General features: G+C 38.5%; 1 non-coding gene across 1 annotated transcript; it reads right to left on the bottom strand.

Moving 5' to 3' along the window:
- Positions 1–2,844: 2,844 nt before the first annotated feature.
- LOC143393335 (U6 spliceosomal RNA) lies at positions 2,845–2,951 on the bottom strand. Its single transcript, XR_013090622.2, has one exon. It is a non-coding gene; the product is annotated as a U6 spliceosomal RNA (small nuclear RNA).
- Between the last annotated feature and the right edge of the window lie 2,344 nt (positions 2,952–5,295).

Below are 5,295 nucleotides of genomic sequence, written 5' to 3'. Positions count from 1 at the left end.
TCAAATGCTTTTTCTGCATCTATTGAGATGATCATATGGTTCTTATCTTTAAGTCTATTGATGTGGTGAATAACATTTATTGATTTCCGTATATTGAACCAGCCTTGCATCCCAGGGATGAATCCTACTTGATCATGATGCACAATTTTTTTGATATGCTTTTGCATTTGATTCGCCAGGATTTTATTGAGAATTTTTGCATCTAAGTTCATTAGAGATATTGGTCTATAGTTTTCTTTCTTTGAAGTGTCTTTGTCTGGTTTTGGGATCAGGGTTATGTTGGCCTCATAGAATGAATTTGGAAGAGCTCCTTCTTTTTCTATTTCTTGAAATAGCTTGAAAAGTATTGGTATTAATTCTTCTTTGAAGGTTTTGTAAAACTCTGCTGTATACCCATCCGGTCCAGGGCTTTTCTTAGTTGGTAGTCTTTTGATGGCCTCTTCAATTTCTTCTTTTGTTATTGGTCTGTTTAAATTGTGTGTGTCTTCCTGACTCAATCTGGGCAGATCATATGACTTGAGAAATTTATCAATATCTTCACTATCTTCTATTTTATTGGAATATAGGGTTTCAAAATACTTTTTAATTATCTTCTGTATTTCTGTAGTGTCTGTTGTGATATTGCCTTTTTCATCTCGTATGTTAGTAATTTGAGTTCTCTCTCTTCTTCTCTTCATTAGCATGGCTAAGGGTCTGTCGATCTTATTTATTTTTTCAAAGAACCAACTTTTAGTTTTATCAATTTTTTCAATGGTTTTTTTTTGTTTCAATTTCGTTGATTTCCGCTCTGATTTTAATTATTTCTTGTCTTCTGCTACATTTGCTGTTGTTTTGCTCTTCCTTTTCTAAGGTTTTAAGATGTAGTGTGAGTTCATTTATTTGTTGGTTTTTTCTTTTTTTGAGGAATGAACTCCAGGAAATGAATTTCCCTCTTAAAACTGCTTTCATTGTGTCCCATAGATTCCGGTATGTTGTGTCTGTATTGTCGTTTATCTCTAGGAATTTTTTGATTTCCTCCTTTATATCTTCTGTAACCCATTGATCATTCAGTAACATATTGTTCATTTTCCAGGTGATGCAGGATTTTTCCTTCCTTCTTTTATCATTGATTTCCAGTTTCATTCCATTATGGTCAGATATGTGCATGGTATTATCTCCACACCTTTATATTTACTGAGAGTCGCCCTATGGCATAATATATGGTCTATCTTTGAGTAGGATCCATGTGCTGCTGAGAAGAATGTGTATCCACTTGATGATGGTTGATATATTCTATATATGTCGGTTAAGTCTAGGTTATTGATTGCGTTATTGAGTTTTATAGTTTCTTTGTTCAGCTTTTGTCTAGAGGATCTGTCCAATGGCGAGAGCGGTGTGTTGAAGTCCTCCATAATTATTGTGTTGTGGTCTATTTGACTCTTGAACTTGAGGAGAGTTTGTTTTATGAACGTTGCAGCACCATTGTTTGGTGCATACAAATTGATAATTGTTATGTCTTGATGGTGGATGCTTCCTTTAGCAGTATATAGTGTCCTTCTTTATCTCTTTTGATTACCTTAGGTTTGAAGTTGACTTTATTCGATATGAGTATGGCCACTCCTGCTTGCTTCCGAGGGCCATGTGAGTGGTATGATTTTTTCCCAACCTTTCACTTTCAGTCTGTGTATGTCTTTTCCTATCATATGAGTCTCCTGAAGGCAGCATATTGTTGGATTTGTTTTTTTAATCCAGGTTACTAGCCTATGTCTCTTGATTGGTGAATTTAAGCCATTAACATTTAAGGTTACAATTGAAATATGGTTTGTACTTCCAGTCATGTTTATTTATTTATTTATTTTAGATTGGCTAGTTTTCCCTCTTTGGTTATTTTTCTCCCCCTTTACTGAGATACCTCCCACTGTTAGTTTTGGGCGCTATTTTTCAATTCCTCTTCTTGTAATATTTTGCTCAAAATGCTTTGCAGTGCTGGTTTTCTGGCTGTGAATTCTTTTAGCTTTTGTTTATTGTGAAATATTTTAATTTCATTGTCAAATCTGAAGCTTAGTTTTGCTGGATACAGTAATCTTGGTTGGAATCCATTATTTTTCAGTGTTTGAAATACGTTGTTCCAGGATCTTCTCGCTTTCAAAGTCTGAGATGAAAAATCAGTCGTTAACCTAATTGGTTTACCCCTAAATGTAATCTGTCTCCTTTCTCTCGTAGCTTTTAGTATTCTCTCCTTGTCCTGTATGTTAGCTATCTTCATAATTATGTGTCTTGGAGTTGGTCTATTATGGTTTTGGATGTTTGGGGTCCTGTAAGCTTCCAGGATTTGGCAATCCATTCCATCTTTCATCTCTGGGAAGTTTTCTAGTATTATCTCATTTAATAAGCTATCCATTCCTTTGGACTGAACCTCTGTGCCTTCTTCTATCCCAATGACTCTCAAATTTGGTCTTTTGATGAGATCCCATATCTCTTGGATAGATTGCTCGTGAGATTTAAGCATCTTTTCTGTGTTGACTATATTCTTTTCAAGTTGATGAACTTTGTCTTCATTATCTGATGTTCTGACTTCTACTTGATCTAGTCTGTTTGTAATATTCTCATTAGCGCTTTTAATCTAATTTATGGTTTCTTGCATTTCTATGATTGCAGCTTGATTTTTTTTAACACCTCTATCTCCTGGTAAAGCTCATTCTTTGCGGATTGAATTTGTGTGGTTAGTTCCTTTTCAAAATATACTTTCAATGCTTGGATTTGCTGTCTCATGTCTTCTCTAATATTCCGTTCCATCTGAGTTAGGTATGCCTTGATTTCTTTCCCTGTCCATGTTTCTGATTCTTCTAGGTCCTCCTGTATATTAAAAATATGGAACGCTTCACGAATTTGCGTGTCATCCTTGCACAGGGGCCATGCTAATCTTCTCTGTATCGTTCCAATTTTAGTATATGTGCTGCCGAAGTGAGCACTGTATTAGTTCTTATTCTTGTAATACAGTCTGAGATTGTTTGGACTTTCTGTATACTTCACAGAACATCATATTGATCCACTATCTTTATGAATTATGCTAAATGATCTCAAAAATCAAAGAGGGATTCACATCGGCCCTAGTGGGTAGTAGGTAACTTATGAAGATTCATGGTCTTGACACATCAGCAAAAAATTCAAAGGTCCAATGGTCCGGGGCATGCTGGGGTATCCAATTCAAAGTAAAAAATCATTACATCTTGTACTTCCCATTAGGAAGAAGGAAGCACAACACCTTGAAGTGTTGGCCTCTTTGGGTTCTGAAGTTAGTACACTTCACACATGGTACTATTCCTCCAGTCCTATATACTGGGGGTCTTGAAAGGCTGCCCTTTAAGTGGGATTCAGAGCAGGAAAGAGCTCCACAGCAACTCCCTGGCATTTGAGCTAGATGACCCAGAAGACCTTGTGACATTTGAGAGTCCATAGTGGGAAAAGATGCCATGTGTGGTTTTTGGTAAATCCCAGTTAGGAGTCATTATGCAGGTCCCAAGGCCCCTGGATCAAGGCCATGCTATCTACAGTGGAGAATTATTTGTCTTTGGAAACCCCTAGTGTGCTTCTGGTCCCTGACAGAGAAGAAATCTTCTCATGAGAACCAAGGGAGTGATGGTTAACTTTATGTGCCAACTTGGCTAGGCTCTGGTGCCCAGATGTTTGGTTGAATACCACAATAGATGTTGATCCTAAGCTACTTTTCAGATGCAATCAACATTTCAATCAGTAGACTTTGAATAAAGCAGATTATCTTCCATGAAATGAATGCGCATCATCTGATTCAATGGGAAGGCCTTAAGGGGTAAATAAAGGAAAAGACTGACATCCCTTGAGAAGGAAGAAATTCAACTTCAGACTGCCTTTGGACCCAAGTTTTACCTGAGCTTTACCTGTCTCCAGTCTGCCTCCTGCTCTGCCGATTGTGGACATGCCAGCCGCCACAGTCACATGAACCAATTCTTTAAAATAAATCTCTTTCACTCTTCTTCCCAATATATGTAAAGATGCAGATACATATATATATGTGTATATACTTAAATATCAATGCTCCTCAACTTACAATGAAGTTGTGTCTTGTAAACCCATCAAAACCCAACAAGTTCATAAATTGAAAATACTCTCAATCTACTGAACGTCACCTTAAACACGCCCAACCCACTTTAAACACGCTTGGGGCACTTATAGTAATCTGCAGATCAGCAAAATCATTTACCACAAAGCCTATTTTATAGTCAAGTATTGAAAACCCCATGTAATTTATTGACTATAGAGTACTATAGAGTACAGTATTGGTTGTTTACCCTCAGGATCATGCGCCTGACTGGGAGCTATGGGCTGCCTGCTGCTGCTCAGAATCACAAGAGAGTGTCATGCCACATATCACTAGTCTGGGAAAACATCAAAATTGGAACTATGGTTTCTGTTAAATATGTATCATTTTTACACTATGACGGGGTGGACCAGCACCCCAACAGAGCAAGTTCCTGCTCAGGAGGTGTGAGCCGCCTAGGAAAATAAAATGTCTGAAATAATCAGTAAAAAAATGAGACAAAACCAAAGATAGATTTTAAAAGTGGAGCACCTGATGGGTCTTCCAGCCCTGATAGGAACTGGAACTGAACAACTAAAAAAGGCCCGGATTCTTTATTTAAGGGGGAATGCATCAAAGGAAAGGATAAGGTCTCAGTGAGAAGAGACTTGTTTCCTTGCTTGCTTCTCAGTGTGGCAGGGGTCTTGCAGTAGACACATTGATTGGCGTTTAGCAAGCCACACCCATCTCCGGGAGGCCCTTTGGCTGTAGCACATTATTCCTCTCAGGAGCTGAGCTTGAACTTGAGTGGTGAGCTAGGACAGGGTGCTGGGCGTGAATCAGGTTTTCTCAAACCGGTGGATTCCAACTGGGAGTTCCCAAAACTGGGCTTCCCTGCCTAATGGCTCAGACATCACTCAGTTCACACACAGTTCATGGATGGCTTCCCGCATCACACCATCATAAAGTCGAAAATTCCTAAGTCCAAACCATCGTAAGCCAGCGATCATCTCTACGTATGCATAGATTAAAAATCCTAGTGGATCTGTTTTTGTTTTTTTTTTTTCTGAAAAACCCTGACTAATATACCAAGTGACCATGCATTCCAGATATCCAATCACCATAAGCTGGGTTTTGTCAGACCCAACAAGTCAAGTTCAGACAGGCCCAGCCACAGTACCTCATAAACAGAAGCAATACACCTGGGGCCAGGCATGAGCTAGGCCAGAGGTCCCGAGCATGTTGCAACAGCAGGTATC

The sequence above is a fragment of the Callospermophilus lateralis genome, chromosome 2 (genome assembly GCF_048772815.1).
Source record: "Callospermophilus lateralis isolate mCalLat2 chromosome 2, mCalLat2.hap1, whole genome shotgun sequence".
NCBI lineage: Eukaryota > Metazoa > Chordata > Mammalia > Rodentia > Sciuridae > Callospermophilus > Callospermophilus lateralis.
Note: the sequence above shows the minus strand (reverse complement) of the source record. Positions and strands in the feature narration are given on the sequence as shown.